Below are 19,413 nucleotides of genomic sequence, written 5' to 3'. Positions count from 1 at the left end.
TATCAATGATCAAAGACAACATGTTTTCCTTTATAAGACATTTACTATGTCCTTTGACTAGTGTCATCTATCTCCTTACGAATTATTGCACACCTCACAACAAAATTTGGAACTCATACTCTCCATCTTGAGTCCAAGCATCTACATTATCCTTCTCTACTTGCTCATCTTTATGGGACCCCTCTCCATCTTGTGTTTTTTTATTATTCTCATATTCTAGTCCCACCTCTTCTCCAAGAGGATCACCTTTCTCTGTTTAGGACATTCACTTTCATTATGTACCTATCCTTGACATTTAAAACATTTAGGATTGGGAGTAGGATATTTTTTACCTTCATTCTTTGGCGAGTACTTTGAGTGGTCTTCTCCTTGGGCTTCTTGTCATTGGACTTATAGTCCTTATTCTTGTTCCATCCTGATGATAAGTGTTGGTAAATGAGTACTTTTTGATTTGTAAGTTTCCATTTTCTTGATATCCCTCTCGATCTCTAAGATTGCTTGGAAGATTTCTTCTATCATTTCAAACTAGTGGATAGTCATACATGTGGAGATATCTTTGTTTAACCCAACCTTGAAGTGTATGATCTCATGGTTCATTCTATCTTGATGATAGAACTTTAAGATCAATTATTGGAATTCATCATAATATTCTTTCTACCTCACCTCAAGTTAGACAATTTGGCAAGTAGCTCATGTCTATACCTCTCTGAAAAATGCCTTTATCTCATGAATACCTTTAATGCATCCCATAGAGTGGTTTGTCCTTCATTCAACACATTTTAGAATATCTTGACATAATCCCACCATGTATTGACATACCCTTCAAAATGGGATATGGCATAGCAACTTTTTTTCTCTTTGGTGAGATCATTAACTTGGAAGATCCTTTCACTAGAGGACTCACATAAGAGATAAGCTTCGGGATCACTTTTTTCTTTACTTAGGAGACTAACCTTGATCAAATTGATACCCACATCTCAATCCTTATTACCTTGTTGGTTCCATTGATCATAACTTGGGGTCGATTTTTCATATCTCCTCTTTCATTACTACCATGTTGGTTCTATTCATCATGCCCTTAGGGTTGGATTTCCAAGTTTCCTCAACCATTTGGCCTAGACAAAATATTTCTCCTCAATCTTGATAACCTCATTGATCCATTGGTTTATCTCTCATTTTCTCTGCCAACATGTCAGCTTCATCGAATGCTCTGAACTCTGCTTGTAGTTCTTCCTTTTATTTCTCTTTTATTTGGATGGGTTGGTTTTGGTTAAGGGGTACTTAAAATAGAAGAACTTGGTTTAGTGAAGGTTGGGGTATTTAGATTCGAGATTCGTTATATTGAGTTTGATTGAATTGAGATTGGAGTGGTCAAATGGGATTTTGATTTTATGGATATGTAGTGGCTTGAGGGATATAATAATATACTTGTATGAGTGGATTGATTATTTGGTTATGGTTTTATAAGGAAATATGAATTAGAGGATCTGGAGTGTGCCCACTAGTATAAGCAAGGTAGTGTTGACGTGTGGATAGGGATGCGTTTTATCAAACTTCCATGATATATACTCTTCCACCAATGAGGGATACACTCCCTTAAAGAGAACCCGCGTTAAGGTAAAGTAAATTTATCTTGGCATCCATAGAATCAATTTTATGATTAAGAGTTTCAATGGCCACTAAGATATCATTTATTGGATAGTTGTCCATGGCTTACAAAGTTTTAACTTTTGTAGCCATTGTACATATCAAGAAAGACACTCATAAAAACAACAAAAACATTAGTGTTAGAGATGTTAACCTCACAAACTCTTCACACCTTTGTCTACCACACACTTAGGTCACAAATAATGAAAGATGGTTCATACTTCATGTGATAATCCAGGTGTCAAGTAATACTCTTGATCGAATTGGATTCTTGTTTATAGAGACTCAAATAATCAAAATTGTACAAATTTGAGCCAAGAAGTAACAATGAATTGAAAAGTTAAAAGCCTGAATGAAATAGGACAATGAAAGAAATAGGACTCAAGAACTAATCAATCAACTTATTAAATGCATTATTAGTTGATGAGTAGTTTAAGAATGCAAGAAGAGATTAGGAATTTAGAAATTTAATTAAGAATCAAACCTTTAGAAATGGAGTTTTTAAAGTGTTGAGATGTGTTTTAGAACTTAATTGGTGTTGAAAAAGTGTTCATATGTGTTTGGGGTTGTTTTGGCATTCAATTGAGTGATATGCTTTGAGGAGCTGCTGCATTATGAAGGGTGCAGCTGTAGTGCACCTTGGTCGTAGGAGAGCCTTCCCTTACTATTATGAGGTGCGACTATAGGTCCAGGGCAAACCAGGTGCACCTTGGATGCAGATGTAAGGCAGGTTGGTCGACTCCCCTTAGTGAATGGATTATTTTAACGTTAATTGGTCCCCCTTTTAATCTCTTGTGGAATATCCTTTGTTATATTCTTTTATTCCTTAGTAAAAAAACTTTTTCAACACTTTTCTTCCTTCTATTTGGATCAAACTCCCTCTTTTGATGAACTTGAATATGAAGATAACAATCTTCTCAAGAACACGCCCAGAACACCAAGAACATCTAAGCTCGAAATGAGTTAAAAATTTGAACATGCGCACTTTTTATCATTCTAGACTCATTCATAAATTATTTTGCTCAAATTCCTTCTCCAACACTTCAAATCATGCAACACACCTTAAACTTCTTCTTTTTAAATCCAAGCTTCCAATGATTGTGTAAGGCTTAATTTCATTCTGATTTAGCTCAAATTTGATATATGGACTCTAATAGTGTTAGGAAATGCAAATATAACACTATAAACATAAGAAAAACACAAAAATTCAAAATTCAAAATTTGACCTAAGACCTAAAATGTGAATAGTAACTTTGTTTGTGATTTTCAATTTTTCAAGACGACTAGACCCAAGATTAACTTTGTTCAAATGAAATCAAGCTTAGCTCTGATACCAAATAATATGGAACTAAACTACGACACTAAAAAAAACTACAAAAGAAAGTAAAGACAATCAATATAGAGATAGATAATTACATACAAGAGGAAGAAGTAACTAAGAACAAAAGGATATATCAAATCCTAATACCCTCAATTACAATTAACTCAAACACCTAATTCTTACGATGACCAAGAGGGAGATGAACACCCTCTAAACCAATGTTTCTAAACCAAAATTCAACAAAAGTTATTCAACACTCCTACTCAATGAAGAAACAATCATCAATGTATTAATAATCAAGGAAAAACTAAGAGAATGAGCTTGCCTCCAAATTATTTATAGTTTAGGCTAATTATAAAAATTTTAGGGCCAAAAAATGACCTAATTGCAAGAAAAGGCCCACTAAGGTCTGGTTCGATCTGCTCTGGAAATGCTAGAGTAGATCTAAAGTGGCTTTGGTACAAGTCTTTTCCAAGGGGCATTCTATCCCCGTATTGCCTTCCCCTGCTTCCTCCAACGATCCCTGGACCAATGTGAGTGAGATCATAAACAAATGACACCCTTTTAATGGTAAGGAGGCTTCTATAAGTGCCTCCTATTTAATGAACAATCCTTGGATCCTTTGAAGCTCCTGGGCTTGACTTCTAGTGAATGGATTGGAGCTAATCTGGATTGTATCATGGTGTGGGATTTACTATGCTTGTGATACTTTTAGATTTAGATTGGGTAGTGTGTTGATGGAAAATATTATGGTGATTGCTTGTTCTTCCTGATAGTTGAAGGTCTGTAAGAAGAACTCCACTCGTATGATTTAGAGTTAGTTGTGGTTGTGTTTATGTTGAAATTATTGCACCACTACTTGTATGGAGTTCATTGTGATATTTTCTCTAACCTTTATAGCCTTCATTATTTCTTTACTCAGTGAGATCTTAACATACGACAATATAGATGGTTAAAGTTACTCATTATGATCTTATTATTTTTTATTATTTTTGCAAGGATAATTTGTTAGTAGATGCCTTGAGTCATAAGATGAAAAGTATGGGGATTTTGGCTTATCTTTTTATAGATGAGCGACCTTTAACGTAAACATTCCATTTTTTAATAAACTATTGGTCTTACTTAATATTTCAATAGCTAGGTGTGTTTTGGCTATGTAGAGGCTTGATCTTCATTGATGGAGTAGATTTGAGCTCATCAATTGGATGATAAGAAGTTGAGGGTGATTTATGATAAAGTAGTGAGTGTCAAAGCAAAGACATCATATCTTGAACATGTGTCTGTTTTGAAGGTAGGTGATCATGTTTGTACACTGAGAGTCAGTGGTTATATTAGACTAATCTTAGGCTCATTGTTTGAGGTAATCTATCTATCTAAGAGTGGATAAGATATACCATGATTTAAAGAAACACTACTGGTGGTGTGGGATGAAGAAATATATGTAGTATTTATGGCCATGTGCTTAAATCATCAACAAGTAAAGTATGAGCATCAGCGACTAGGTGGTATGATATAGTGGATTTTTGTCTCCAAAAAGAAATGGGAGTGAATCACTATAGACTTTGTGGTTCAACTATCCCTGACTAGGGAAAGTTTGATTCAATTATGTGACTATTAATATGTAGACTAAATCAAGGCACATTGTACCGATAAAGTTGAATTATAATATGGGGAATTGGCCAGGATCTATATTCGAGAAATTATTTGGTTGCATGGTGTACCTATCTCTATTATTTTTTATAAAGTTACATATTTACGTTAAATTTTTGAGTTTTATGTAGAGTGAGTTGCATACACAACTTGATATAAGAACATCTTTTCACCCTCAGATGGACTGCTAGTCAGAGTAGTCTATTCAGGGATTAAAGGACATGACTCAAGTGTGTATTATGGATTTCGATGGTTATTGGAACTATTTCTTGCACTTAGTGGAGTTTTCCTACAACAATAATTACAATTCCAACATTCATATGGTACTTTTTAAGGCTTTATATAAGAGGAGGTGTAGATCCTCGTAGGATGGTTTAGATTTTCTTGAGGTTTGACCTTGGGGTACTGATTTGTTGAGAGAGTCAATGGATCGAGTGAGATTGATTTAAAAGAGGCTTATGGTTGACCATAGTAAACAAAAAAGTTACACCGATTGATGAGTTCATGATGTGTCATTCATGCTTAGTTAGCAAATATTTTGTGAAAGGTATCACCCATGAAGGGGATAATGAGATTTGGGAAGATAGAAAGGCTTAGTTTGAGATTTATTAGACCTTTGGAGATTCCTGAGAAGTTTAAGGATGTGGCTTATAGATTGGATCAACCTCCATTTCTATAAACTATTCATTCATATTCTATGTTTTGATGCTAAAGCGATATCATATCGATAATTCTCATGTAATCCGATTGGATTCAGTTACATTAGTTTATGGTTTGTCCTTTAAAAAGGAGCCTATTGCTATTTCAGATTGTGAGACTAGAAAGTTGAGATCAAAGATTACTAATTCTGTGAAATTTTAGTAGAAATATCCTCTAAATTTAGGAGGATACTTGAGAGGTTGAGTCCAATATATTGAGTAGATACCCCCAGCTTTTTATCGAGTTGAGTACTTTCTTTACTTTTCATTCGAGGACGAATGTGTATTTTAGTGGTAGATAGTATAATAACACTCATAGTGGTTTTTAGATTTTTTTGTATTTTGGCCATTTTTTTCTTCACAAGTAGTTTATATCAAGTATGAGTTGTAGGGATGATTGAAACGATCCTCGAAGCATTCGAGAGTGAATTTATATAAGTTTGAGGTTTTGAGTAGCCATTAAAGTGAGACCTTCGACTTTAGTCAATATTTTGTTATTAAAGCATCAAATGGTGATTTTGTGAATTTTATTAGATTCAAAATGCCCTTACGAATTAGTAGCGTGGTTGAATCAAAACCTGGTTGGTTCAGGTTTTGAGCCATTATTTTAAGTTTTGAGCATTTAGACGAGAAACTAGTTAAATTTGCCTAGAAGGGGTTCGGGGGGTAACTTTTTAATAATAACCTCTTTTGTTATATCTAATGATTTCACTTTGAGCAAAAAGTCAAAATTAGTGTAGTGGCATTATTGGTTGATTTTATGGGGTATTGAATGAATTTCGAGGGTCATTAATATGATTGTTTTATCATTTCCCTTAGCTGTATTATTGATATTTTAAGTATTCAATGTCCTTCTTCGCATTCACAAGGGTCCTTTCACGTTCTTGGAGAAGGAATTCTCTTTGTTATTGCAAACACAAGGCAGTGGCTTCCTTGGCAAAGATTAATTATGGTCGGGTCGGGTTCATTGTGCTCGTGACGAGGGCATTGCATTTATGGTAGGTTCGGGCTAGTATCTTCATGAATGCGAGGGATCGACTGCATTCATGATAAAGGTATGGTTCACTTGAACATTATTTAAACCTTTTTTAGTGATTTTATTCATTTTCATCATTGTTTAACCTTGAGACCTCAGTTTTGAGTGATTTCAAGAGGATTCTTCTTCAAACCTACTTGCATAAACTTTTAAACCTTATTTCTATCACTACCATTGATTTTATTTCATAACCAACTTCAAAACTTAGATTTTAAACATGGAATTTTGGGGTTTCACTCTGTAGAGAGAGAATATGAGTTTTCAATTATTTCAAGCTCGAACTAAACTGATTTTCAATGGGTTTTCATATTTGGAGCCCTTAAAGTATGGGTAACATTATTCTTTATTAGAACTTTTATTTTTAACCTTTTTATTTTGGAGTCATTTTTTGAAGTATTTTGGACCCAGAACAAAAGTTGCTAATATGGATATTATCAAACTCCTTTTGGCGTGTAGATTATGTTTTTGTTAAACTAAATTTGTTGAGATTGCATGAAAGTAAAGGCTTCTTGTTGAGGGATCCAAGCATGAGTTTCAGCTTTCGAGGTAGGTTATGACTTAACTTTCTTTAGACCGAGCTGGGGAATTAACCATTCATATAAATTAATGCCATGAATTTGGGATTTTATCGTGAGAATTCATCTTTTGAGATCATTTCTTTATCGTATCTCCTGTGTGGGGCCTTATGTGAACCTTATTATTGAGTTAAGCAATTATTACTGTGATGCCCATATGGGGGATACTATTGGATTGTTGAGCATTATCTACCTTTATTATTATTGTAATGTTACATAGGAATGGTATTGATATTGTTTGAGCATTATTTATTCATTTATTATTATTCTAATGCCCAAGTGTGGGCTTGGATTTATATTATTGATATCTTATATGACTCTCTAATATTGTGTTTCCATGTGATAACTTATATCATGATCTGTTGAGATTTGAGCTCAGTTATATCATTATTGAGTTGATTCATTACATGCTATAGATTTAGTTATGACTGTGAGTCCTCATTTCATTCATTCATATTTATGAAAATGGTATCACTTAGAAGCACTGGATTTTGAAAGAAGATGAGACCCTTGATAAAGCGCCATGACTATGGGATGTGCTAGTAAGACTGAAATATGAGATTGTGATAGTATATGGGTTGTGAACACCCCATGGACCATGTCCTCAATGTTTATGCTTGAAAAATTTATATGATATTACATTAAGACATTACATCCTTATCATATCATTGCATTGCAACATCTGCATTTCTCTTATGTATTAGATATCATGTATATTGTCTTACTTTTGTGTATATTTGTTGTGTAGTTACTCTTGTACTGTTATTTTAGTTGTATTATGTATACTATTTATAAGTTGTACAGCTTATGCCTCCATTGGAAACTATTTTGTATGTGGGTGAAAGTGTGCTCATAGTATCCTTTATATGTTTACTTTTTCACTTTATTCGATCAGCTTATGATGCCTACTGAGTACAAGTAGACTGTACTCACTCCTACATTCTATATACTTTTGGTTTAGATCCCAATTTGAGTACAATTTGCAGAGCCTGAGTTCCTACTGATTTGAGACTGCTCGGAGTACTGGTGAGCTTCTCGTCCAGAGAATTGTTCCTGACTTCATCTTATCGCTATGATGTATTATTTTACATTTTAGAGATAGAGTTTATACATTTTCATATTCTATGTTGGTATTAGAGTGTTCTTTAGTCATTTCACTAGATTCTGGAATTTGAATTGTATTTATTTCTGATTTCGAAGTTGTTCAGTATATTTGGCCTAACTTTATCTTGTAGTTTAGTATTTGGGGTTATTTGAATTCTTTCTCCAATTCTATCTGTTTTGGATGTTGGCTTTTCTTACTAAGGTTGGGATAAGGTAAGTTCCATCGTGACCTCGGATTTTGGACAATGACACTATCTTCACACCTCCAACCTATCATTAACCTTATTGTGAGTTTCATAAATCAAGAAAATTTCATCTTCAAATAACATACACCAAGGCACTTTACCCTGAATATATATATTAAACGCCCAATTATCCATAACAAAGGAAAATAGAAACGGTTTAGGCACTAACATTGGTGCAACCCCGTCTCAACTAGAAATTTCTCTTAATCACCTCCCACTATTCTCACCCAAATTTTGGCTCCATCACACATGTCCGTTACCGTCCTAATATAAGCCAGCAGTACGCCCTTAGACTCTAAGCATCTCTACAAGACTATTTCTGGGACTTTGTCGTTGGCCTTTTTAAAGTCAATGAATACTGTATCTAAGTCCCTTTCCTTTTCCAGTACTTCTCCACAAGTCTTCTCAAAAGATGAATAGCTTTGCAGTTGAATGCCCCAACATGAATCCGAATTGGTTGTCCCCTAAATAAAACAATTTAATGGCTACATTATTGATGTTACTGTGTTGTGATGAGAAAAGAAGAATCTTCAATTTATAGTTGTCTAAAATTTTCCTACCAGAAAGAACAACCTGATATGGAAAATTTATATTTTTATGGTAACACTTTTACATTCCTTCAATAGAAAAATAAAACTCAAATATGATAAGAAAATTAGGGCAAAGTCCTAACAAATGTAATGAGTCTAACTTATAAACTCAAATATGATAAGAAAATCAGGGCAAAACCCTAATAAATATCTTGAGTCTAACTCACCCATATTTTCTTAGTTAAGATATTAAGTTTTATTATATTACCTTGTTAGAGTTGTGACCGGAATTTTGTTAATCCGGCCCAGAAAGTTTTGCAGTGCTACCCATGTTGATGATTTTTAATGGGGTCTATGGTGGTATCGTAGGGATTAGACCAACAAGTCCGATATGAACCTTTATATTTTTGGGCCTAGAACTTATTTGTATGAACATATTATATAAGTGCAATTAGTGGGTTATTTTGGGCATTCTGAAAATTTAGCCTTCTCCACATTGTACTCTCTCTCCATTATAGTGAAACCTCCTTTGCCTCTGCCCATGGTTTTTCCCGCAAGGGTTTCTATGTAAATATTATGTGTTGTTCTTATTTTCTTTTACTTGTGGTTTGCTTATTCTGTCTGAATCATAAAAAATTGGTATCAGAGCCTATTCGATTGTTTTCTTGGGTATGGCAACTATGAAGTATGATATTTCATTGTTGGATCACAACATCAAATTTTTACTATGGTAGGTTAAGATGCGGGCTGTGCTCACACAGATGGATTTGGACAATGATCTATTTGGGTTTGATAAGATGCCCTTATCGTAGATGGACGAGGAAAAATGACGTAAGGATTGAAAGGCTCTATCTCAGATCCACCTTCATTTATCCAATCAGAATCTATAGGATATTTTAAAGGAGACCACTTCCAGTGCATTGTGGCTGAAATTAGAATTATTATATATGATGAAGATCCTAACAAGAAAGTTGTATCTCAAATAACGACTTTATTCCCATCGCATGTCTGAGAGTACATCCTTGGAGGATCACCTATCTGTATTTAAGAAAATTATCTCTGATTTAGAGACTCTAGAGGTTAAGTACGATGAGGAATATCCAGGGTTGATTTTGTTGTGTTCGCTGCCTACATCATACACGACCTTTAGGGATATGATTTTATATAGTCATGATACCCTGACTATAGATGAAATCTATGATGCATTGTTCCCTATAAAAAAATAAAGCATCTTGTGAATAGGCTAGAGACTCAAGGAGATGGTCTCCTTGTTCGAGGAAGGAATTGTGAGAGAAAATCTGGGGGTGATGATAGAAACAGATCAAAATCCAAGAACATAAACAAAACCTATAATTATTGTAAGAAGAAGGGCCACATCAAATCCGAGTGTTGGAAGTTACAGAATAGTGAGAAAATAGAAGCTCCAAAACCAAAAGAAAACCAACCAGAGAAGTTCGGTGAAGCTAGTTTTATTGAAGATGGCGGTAGTGATGGAGAACTCTTGGTTGTTTATGATGGTAACTCCAAACCCTGTGAGGATTAGATTCTTGATTCAACTTGTATATTTCATATGTGTCGCAATTGGGATTGGTTTACAACATATGAAACAATCTCTAAAGGTGCTGTGTTGATGGGAAATAACACACATTGCAAGATAGCTGGTATTGGAACAATCAGAATTAAGGTGTTTAGTGGGGTTGTGAGGACACTTGGTGATGTGCGGTATGTCCCATTCCAGAAGAGAAATCTTATTTCCTTGAGTACCCTTGACTCAAATAGATATAGGTACACTGGTGAAGGCAGAGTCTTAAAGGTTACTAAAGGTGCTCTTGCTGTGATGAAGGGACAGAGAAAGTCTGCAAATTTGTATGTCTTGCAGGGCTCTACGAATACAGGTGATGCGACAGTTTTTACCTCTTCCTTATTAGAAAGTAACGTTGCTAAACTTTGGCATATAAGCCTAGGAATATGAGTGAAAATGGGATGGCTGAACTAAGCATGAGAGGGCTTCTTGATGGGCCTGTACTACCAAATTATAGTTCTGTGAGCATTGCGTTTTTGGGAAGCAGAAGAGAGTTAGATTCACTAAAGGCATCCACTCAACTAAAGGCACACTTGATTACATTCATTCTAATCTGGTCCTTCTAGAGTACCTTCTAGAGGAGGTGCAAATTATTTGTTAACTATTCTTAATGACTATTCCAGAAAAGTTTGGGTGTTCTTCCTGAAGCAAAAGAATTATGTGTTGCCTATTTTCAAGGAGTGGAAAATTATGATTGAAAAGCAAATAGGGAAGTAGGTAAAACGCCTTCAGAGTGATAATGGTTTAGAGTTCTATTCTAATGAATTTAATGCTCTGTACAAGCCAGAAGAAATTGTGAGGAACTTGACAGTTCGTCATACTCTGCAGCAGAATGGTGTGGCTGAATGAATGAATAGGACTATAATGGAGAAGGTGTGTTGTATGCTCTCTAATGCTGGTTTACCCAAGTCTTTTTGGGCCAAAGCTTTTTCTACAGCTTGTCTTCTTATTAGCGGCTCTCCCTCAGTCGCCATTGATAAAACGACTCTACAAGAGGTATGGTCTGGTACTCCTATTAGTTATTCTGATTTGAGGATATTTGGATATCCTACGTATGCTCATATTGATAATGGAAAGTTGGAGCCTAGATTTGTCAGGTTCTTATTTATGGGTTATAAGCTTGGTGTTAAAGGTTATAAGCTTTGTTGTCCAGAAAGCAGAAAGGTTATAATTAGCAGGGATATTGTGTTTTATGTAACTGCCATGCTTTGGGCTCCCTCCGAATCTAGTTCTTCGCCTCCAAATGAGCTTAGTGACATGAGTCAGCAAAAGTCAAGCACCCATGTTGAATTGCAGATTAGAGCAGAGTCTACACTAGTGCCTACTTCTAGTCTAGCCTACAGATACAAAGTGGTACTACTTCTTCTTCACCAACCGTGATACCACAATATTCTATTGTTAAAGACAGTCCTATAAGAGATATTAGACCACCATTGAAGTATGTTGAAGCTGATTTAGTTGCTTATGCATTGAGTGTAGCAGAAGGTACTGATTCCAGTAAGGATCTTTCTTTTTACACAGAGGCAGTTAGTTGTGATAATTTTAGCCGATGGATGATTGCTATGTAGGAGGAGATGGAATCACTTCATAAGAATGGCACATGAGATCTGGTGAAATTATCTAAAGATAAGAAAGTTGTCCATTCCAAGCGGGTATTCAGAAAGAAAAAAGGAACATCAGGAGTTGAAGATGCAAGGTATAAAGCAAAACTAGTTGCTAAAGGCTATAGTCAGGTTCCAGGTATTAACTTTGCAGATGAGTTTTCTCGAGTTGTAAAGAATAGTTCGATTCGAGCCTTGCTTGGTATTGTGGCCATGCATAATATTGATCTTGAGTAGTTGGATGTCAAAATTTTATTCTTACATGGAGAACTTGAGGAGGACATCTATATGCAGCAACCAAAGGGTTTTGTAGTCTTGGGAAAGGAGGACTATATATGCTTGCTGAAAAAGTCTCTTTATGGCTTAAAACAGTCTCCCAGACAGTGGTATAAGAGGTTTGACTCTTTTATGACCTCTCATATATTTTAGAGGAGCAACTATGATAGTTGTGTCTACTTTAAGGAGGTAAGTGATGGTCCATTCATGTATCTTCTCTTGTATGTTAATGATATGTTGATTGCAGCAAAGGATATATGAGAGATAATAAAAGTCAAAGCTCAACTCAACAAGGAGTTTGAGATGAAGGATTTAGGAGTAGCAAAGAATATTCTTGGCATGGAAATTATGAGGAATAGAGAGAAATGTAAGTTATACTTAAGTCAAAAAAGGTATATTGAGAAAGTGCTTCACAGGTTCGATATACAAAATACCAAGCCTGTCAGAATCTATTGGCATCTTACTTCAAACTCTCGACCACTTTATCTCCAAAGACAGATGATGAGCGTGACTATATGTCTCGAGTTCCATACCATAGTGTCGTTAGGTCTCTTATATATGCGATGGTGCATTACCAATCAGATTTATCTTATGCCATCAGTGCAGTTAGCAGATACTTGGCAAATCCTAACAAAGAACATTAGAAAGCAGTTCAATGTATTTTTAGATACTTGCATGGATCTGCTGATATTTGTTTGCAGTTTGGAAGAAGTAGAGATGAAATAATTGGGTATGTTGATTCTAATTTTGCAGGAGACCATGATAAAAGGAGATCCCTTACAAGATATGTTTTCACCATTGGTGGTTGTACTATCAGTTGGAAAGCTACCTTACAGGCTATGGTTGCTTTGTCAACTACTAAGGCAGAGTACATGGCTATTACGGAGTCTTTTAAGGAAGCTATTAAATTTATTTAATTAATTTAATAAAAACTTACCACTTGTGGTAGTTTTTTTTAAACTTAATTAATTACATTTAATATAAATTTTTATATTAAATTGAAAAATAATAAAACTACATTAGAAAAAATTGAAAAACTAACCATTTGTGGTCAGTTTTTCTACAATTTTTTTAAAAAATAAAAATCAAAACCCAAATACATAATGCAACAACAACAATCCAATACAGTAGTAACCAAATCAATACAACAGTAACAACAACCAAAAACTAAACATAAATACTTTCAAAAGTCCACAACACGTACAAAATATCCTACAAAAGTGAGTATGAAAAAACTACAACAATACTTTCAAACAACAAAATGTCTAAATAATAAATACAACACATACAAAAATAAAAAAACTAAAAGTCATCATCATCAAATTCGTCCTCATCTTCCATATCATCATCCGTGCTGAAATCATCCAGGGGGCCTAGACCTTTTGCAGTCCAAACTGCATCACAAGGACACAGAGGAATAACCCCCGCAGTTGATTGAAAGAGCTGAATTGCTACTGCAGCATCTTGATTTGTGATGTTGCTGCCTTCTTGGTCTTCTTCTGCCTCTCTCTCTATTCAGAAAACCTCTCTCTCTGTTTATCAAGATCTTCAGTGAGTTGAGAAACCGAATTTTTTAGTCTTTCAATGATTTCCATATCAACTGAAGAGCTAGAGTATGCATCGCCGGACGAACACCTAAATTATCGGCAAAAATTGTGTGGAATCTGTAGAAATGTCCTTTATTTGCAGGACCCACAACTTTTGTCCTAACTCCTCCTCTACATGCACGGGTATTGGATCACCTAGACTTTTAGAAGGCTGACTACTCCGATACTCAGCAAAAAGACACGTATATTCGTCCTATATTTAAAGTAAAGTTAATACTAAAAGTAAAGAAATATTAAAGTTCTTATAATTCAAAAAAATTTTCTTACATGGACATCTTTTGCACGAGCTTCAACCCAGATAGCTTCATCAGTCGGGTCCTTTTTCATTTTCCAATGAGTCTTCTCGAATAGCTCATCAGTTGGTATTCGCCTACCCTTATATTTTTCCTATATATGAAAACATTAGATATCAATGTTCAAATAATAAATAAATTTAAATAGAAACAAACACTTAACACTGTAGAAGTTACATACCATTTTTTCCTTCACAGCAAGACTACTTCTGGCACCCACAGTATGTAGGGAGACACCCTTGGATGATGCCCGGGCTTTCTTTCTCACTCAATAATTGATATTCTGTGCTACTCCAATGGCGAAGATATTGTGGCCACACGAGTAAAGGAATCCACTTAGGTTTTACCGATTTCTTTCAGGCATAATCCAAGAGATCGTTAAATCTGGCTCTACATCTTATGAAAAAGTTCTTCTTTATAAGAAATATATTTGCATCATCCCACCAGTAAAATTTCTACAACAAAAATATAATATTCAATCTTTGGTTCTAATAAAGTGTTAATAAGTAGTCAAAAAGTTAAATCGTTACCTTAAATTCTTCAAACATTCTATCCCTGTCAAGTTCTGGAACCTTTTGCCAGCTGGTATAGTAGCCATTGAAGTGTCGAGTAATGCATATTCACACCTTTTTTTCAACTCCACCATCTGGCCTAAACCTACAACATAAGATCAAATAGTAATTTCATAGAGCATAATAATCTAGTAATGAAAAAATAAGTAACGTTATTATATTTAGAAATCTTACCCTCTCGCAACTAGAACAAGATAAATCCTTCCAAAATCATCGCTATCTCCTGGCTGCCTAGTAAGTGATGGTGGATGCACTGGAGTGGACGGATCTGAAGCACTAGATGGAGTGCCTCCAAGCTGAAGATTCGACAATCCAATAGATCCAGCTGAATCACTGTGCCAAGCTGTGTGACTACTGCAGAAGGGTATCGATAATGGTAGATGTCTGGAAGGTCCAGCGGTCGTCTGATAGTATAATCCTGGTAGTGGAACGGTCGTACGAGTAGAATGAGTCGGTGTATACCTATGTAGCGGCCCCACATGCGTAGAAGTAGGTATCAAATCCTTGAACGACCTAGAATATGAGGGTTGTGCTATCGCGTCAGTAAATCGACCCTCAGATATATGAATACCTGTGGGTCATCTATAAGCTGGAGGTTATCTATTCTTTTTTGGTTTCGTAATATCAACTTTTCCCTTACCCTTATCACCTCTACCTGATATCTAAATTATGTTAAGTTAACAAGTAGATAGTTCCTACAAAATGAATATATAAGAAAATATTCCAAGTAACTAATTTCAAGTTACTAATACAATGCTAGATATAGACAAGAATATTTTTATTACTATATAAATCATGGAAAAGTGGAAACAATAAACTTAAATAGTATATTACATATCAATCTTAAACAAAAAACATAAAGGTAAATATATAGTACAAAGCATAAAGACATCAATACATAATAAATACAACCTACACAATTAATCTTCCTCTTCTGAATACTCTCCACTAAACCATTCACACTCTTCAGAGGTTTCCTCATCTCCTACCCGCTCAGCCTCTTCTTCCACAATATTAACTTCTTCAAATATATTTTTTGAGTCATTCAAACCGTCCACTAATTCGATGACCACTAGCTGGTGATAAATCTGCGTTTCATTTTAATACGCAGGCTCCATCACATTCTCAACTTTCACCCGGCCTATAGGCTTTGTTTTGATTACAGCCCACCAATCAGACTTGTCATTGCGCAATGGTAAGGAGCATAATACACTTTTTTAGCATTTTGCGCTAGAACAAATGGATCATAAATAGGATATGACCTATTGTGCTTTACTTTAATGATATTATGATCCCTATGTACTCTTGTGCCTCTTGTGCTTAGATCAAACCACTTACATCAAAAGAGGACAATATTTTTTACTGAAAAACCAACATACTCCAGTTCTAAGATCTCGTGTATGATGCCAAAGTAATCAACATCATCATCACCCTTAACCCAAACACCACTATTGTTTGTTTTCCTTGTTCTGTAGTGTTGTTTGGTGGAAAAGTTAAACCCATTTACTTTGTATTGGGATATTGCATTAGCTTTACCTGGACCCAAAGAAATATCTCTCAAAAGCTGATCGTATGCAGCTGCATTTGGTGAATGGTGTACCTAAAAATATTATACATATATATATTTTAGTTTAGGAATGTGTAAATGTTTAAACTTTGTAGAAATATTAATTGACTTACGAACCTCTTTTTTAAACCACGTTGCAAAGGATGCATACACTTGATTTTCGTGGAATTAAGTCTTAAATAAACTGAACATCCAACATGGGAAACATAATTAGTTTCTTTAAGGGAATGAGTAAACAAATAAGATATGTTAAAATTTTAATCTCCTTACTTCAGAAAAGGCTCAATTTTTGGGCAATTCAGCATGACATACAAAGTTACTGACTTGCGCTCTGTCGGAGTGAGTCGGCGAGGTATGGTCTTTTTAGCCTTATAACTAGATTGATTGAAAATTGATATCGGTTGTAAATGAGGCTAATTGACATCATCATGATGACGATTCGGTCAGTTTCTTGAACAAGAAACTTCATCACTAAAGTAGTATGAACAAAATTGAGAAGTTTCTCTTGCAAGATATGCCTCGACGGTAGAGCCTTCCTCCCTATGTTTGTTTTTGGGACCCCTTTTTAATTTTTCAATTGCCCTGTACAATGTTAAGGTTAGATGTTTATTATATTTAAAAAAGATATTTATGAATTTAAATATGTTGCAAATGCTTACCGTTCGAATGGATACATCCATCTAGTATGAACTAGACCTCCTAGCTAAGTTTCGTGCACAAGGTGAATGGGAAGATGTTCCATCACATCGAAGAACGTTGGCGAGAAAATCATCTCCAGCTTGTTGGTGATAACAATAATATTACTTTTCATTCGTGCCAAATTTTCTTCTTTTAATGTGGTGACACATAAGTCTCTGAAGAACAAACTGATCTTTGCTATTGATTTCCATATATTTTTAGGTAAACCAATAAAATCAATTGGAATTAATTGTTCCATGAAAATATGACAATCATGGCTTTTCATTCCATGCAAGATTCCTTGTGTCATATCAACCCTCTTTCCTAAATTTGAGGCATATCCATCGGGCATCTTCAAACTTTGAAGCCACTCACCTATTTGACATTTTTGGTCTAACTTGAATGTAAAACTAGCCTTGGGATTAAGAACATTGTTGTTGGGCCACTGCTGTAAGTGTAATTCTCTGCGGTTGTAATATTCTGGTAAGTCAAGTCTGGACTTAGGATTATCCTTTGTTTTGCCGGTGACATCCATAACTGTGTTGAACAAGTTATCAAAATTGTTCTTTTTAGTATGCATGACATCAACATTATGTGTAAGTAAATTATCTAGCCAATATTCTAACTCCCAAAATATACTTTGCTTAGTTCAGTTATGCGAAATGCCATATTCATCAAGCTTGTACAATCGTTCCTCGCTGGCTTTAAGCAAATCCTGAACTATGTCCCAGACATCATGACCAGAAGCCATGGAGGTGGACTATCATATTTCCTTCTATTCCTTCTGAATGCATTCTTGAGTCTCCTAAATTCATGATCAGGTGGCAATAAACAACGATGACAATCAAACCCTAAATTTTTCCTGCCATGTCTCAATGTGAAATATTTTTTTTTCCATGCAGTATGAATAAGCCAGCTTTCCAGCTGTCATCCATCCAGACAATATTCCATAAGCAGAAAAATCATTAACAGTCCACATTAGATATGCACGCAAATTGAAATTCTGTTTAAGAGAGATGTCCCAAGTTTTAACCCCCTCATGCCATAAAATTTGAAGTTCAGCGATCAATGGTTGCAAATAGACATCTATTCCACTTTTTGGATTACGCAGGCCAGGAATAACACAATTCAGAAATATATAGGGACTAGTGATCAATAGTTCATGAGGAAGATTATAAGGAGTGATAAATACAGGCCAACATGAATATGGCGCACTACCAACTGAAAAGGAGAGAACCCATCCGCACATAATCCCAATCGAATGTTTCGTGGCTTAGTTGCAAAATCTGGATAAGTTGAATCAAAATACTTCCAAGCCTCTCCATCAGATGGATGACACATAACACAAGTGGGACTTCTATTTTCACTGTGCCATCTCATATGAGGAGCTGGGCTATTTAAAGCATACAACCTCTTCAACCTGGGTATAAGAGGTAAATAATGTATCGCCTTAATAGAAATTTTATTTCCAGTAGAACAACTCTTATATCGAGAGGGCTGACAAAACTTACAGAACTCTAGGTTAGCATCTTCCTTAAATTATAACATGCAGCCATTTTCACAACAATCAATTCTATCCGAGGAGAGACCTAACTTTGAAACCAATTTTTTTCCTTATAGAAAGAATCAGGAACCTCCAAGCTGGGGTCAACTAAGTCTGTAATAAGGTCTATCATTGAGTCCATTCCTCCTTTAGCAATATTCTAGTTAGATTTAATACTTAATAATCTAAAAGCAACAAACAAACGAGAGTGTGAACACCCGTCAAACAAAGGATGACTAGCAGCATGCAATTCTTTGTAGAAATTGCTCGCTTCGCTATTAGGAACATATTCAACATTTTCCCTAAATTCAACCCCGTGTTGCGTCCCAAAAGCATCGTGCACCATTTTTGTCATCCTAGTATCTTGATATTCATTATGCCCTGCAGACCTACTTCTTTCTCCAACAACAAAGTTATTTTGCGCAACATAACCATAAATACCACGCAATCTTAAAAAGTCCTCGTGAAACCCCTTTCTATAAAAATGTTCCTTTACATCTTCTTCACTTACAAGATTTATACCATCACATCTAACACAAGGACAATGAATAACCCAAAAATGTGTCCAAATATCAAGTGTCTTAGCATGTTCAACAAATCTTTTGACACCTTCAACAAATTCCTCCCTAATACCCATTCTATTATCATTATTCCGGTGATATATCCATCTATAATCAGGTTCCATCTATGTAATCAACCAAATTCAAATAATTAGATCAAGTCACAAAAAGTTAACCATGTTCAAGTAACTAATCCACCAAACAAGTCACATTCTAGGCAAAAATATTACCTCGAAAGTCCCTACACTTAACCATTTTCAAGTAACTAATCCACCAAACAAGTCACATTCTAAACAAACAAATCACCTCTAAAGTCCCTACACTTAAC

The sequence above is a fragment of the Capsicum annuum genome, chromosome 6 (assembly GCF_002878395.1).
Source record: "Capsicum annuum cultivar UCD-10X-F1 chromosome 6, UCD10Xv1.1, whole genome shotgun sequence".
NCBI classification, from domain to species: domain Eukaryota; kingdom Viridiplantae; phylum Streptophyta; class Magnoliopsida; order Solanales; family Solanaceae; genus Capsicum; species Capsicum annuum.
This window is presented reverse-complemented; position numbering follows the sequence as displayed.